This window comes from Asparagus officinalis, chromosome 1, assembly GCF_001876935.1.
Source record: "Asparagus officinalis chromosome 1, Aspof.V1, whole genome shotgun sequence".
Classification (NCBI taxonomy): domain Eukaryota; kingdom Viridiplantae; phylum Streptophyta; class Magnoliopsida; order Asparagales; family Asparagaceae; genus Asparagus; species Asparagus officinalis.
Window position 1 is genome coordinate 2364151 of NC_033794.1, and position 1768 is coordinate 2365918.

Sequence of the window (1768 nt, forward strand, 5' to 3'; positions counted from 1 at the left end):
ATAAGCTGGTCAACAGCGGTGCGACGCGTGTGATCCTTATGTAATTGGCAGAGAAAATAGAAGAAACGAAAAGAAACTAAAGCCAGCTCATAGTTGCGTGTGACTAATGCAATCATATGGCTTGTATCCCAATCAACTGTATCATAAAATAACAGCCGTTATGCAAATCACAACAGCCCATGGTCTGAGATTCAGGAAGCCTTAGGACTCTCACATATTCTTCTTCCTTTGGATCCACCCACAAAATATATTAATTAAGACTCTTTAAAGAAGAACAGAGGCCAAAGCTACAGTTCTTGTCGAACATAATTTGACAAGTTGCCTCGTGGTTGGGGCTTTGGGTCTTGGCTCGCAAGGCCCATGGTTGATTCGCATCTATGGCAATTAATATCTCTAGGCATTGCAACACTCGTGCTACACATCGGTATGTCGACGGTGAAAGAGGGCCCCCCAGACTCCGAGATTTGCTTGCATTGGTTGGTACTGCACGAAGGTTCCTCGCACAAAAAGAAGAAGAAAAAACAAGGAAAAATGATACAGGCACACCCTCAGACACACCATCAACCACACCTCCTCTCTATCTACAATGGGCCCCACATCAGATTTTTTTTTTAAAATCTGATGTGGGCCCCCCTGCACTGTAAATAAAGAGGGGGTGTGGTTGTTAGTGTGCCTGAGGGTGTGCCTGTAGCGCCTCCCAAAAACAAGGCTTTATCATTTGTGAGTTCAATCATGCATCTCCAACATGTCAAGTTATTTGACAGCTACCAATGATTAGAGCAAATATGAAAGTACCAGACAAAAAGCAACTAAACCACCTTACACATTTAACACCTAGCCCTACAAGAAGCGAAAGGCCTAGCTAAAGTGAGCCTGAAGCAAACGTCGCAAGTCAAAATCAAGAACCCGGGTCCCCTCATTTTATACTTCAAAAGCTGATGGTGACAAACAATGAAAGATAAAAAAAGCACAAGCAGGATGTAATTAAGCGACAATGTTGACTAGATGACTTCTGAGCTCAACCAGGGAGTCATGGTAAGCTCTGGGCTGTATTTGGTTTGGAAAGAAAGTGACTGAGAGAGACTATGTTCAGTGTCTACAGAACAAGTTGCGAGAACTGATACCTAGGTTGACAATATAAAAATGATGATGAATCTAGGGAACATATATAGTCAAATGTTTCAGGACAGAAAACTTAGCAAGAGAAGATCTCAGACAAAGTATATATAATATGGTTTCCAGATGATAATCGTACCATTATGGTATTATTTCTTGCATTATATAATTGATTGTGAACGTTGAGATAAGCTTAGCCACAAGTCTGCAGCAACTTGCTCGGTTGATCAGTAGAGATTAATATCAGGTCGGCTGAAACTTTGATAAAGTCTGAACCTGTTCAAATGTTTTGGCAACTGGCAGCTCAAGCAACATCACAGAAACCAGACACCGATATACTTCGGATAGCGATCAAACCCCACTTTTAGATCGATGCTGACATTTCATTAACACACTTATTTTTGAGAGAATTTTGTGGATTTAAAAATTAGAAAACAGGTTGTTCATTTATTTACAAAGCCCGGAACCAAAGGCCATATATTCAACGAGGAGAAAAATGAAAAAGAAAACTTTCCATTCTTCATAATATGTTGAATATAATTTTATAGAAATTTATGATGTACTGCTCATGGATAAAAGAGTATCATTTATCCACATGTAAAGGCTAAAAGGCCTTAAACCCAAATAAATACCTGAGACAGCCATTTTATCC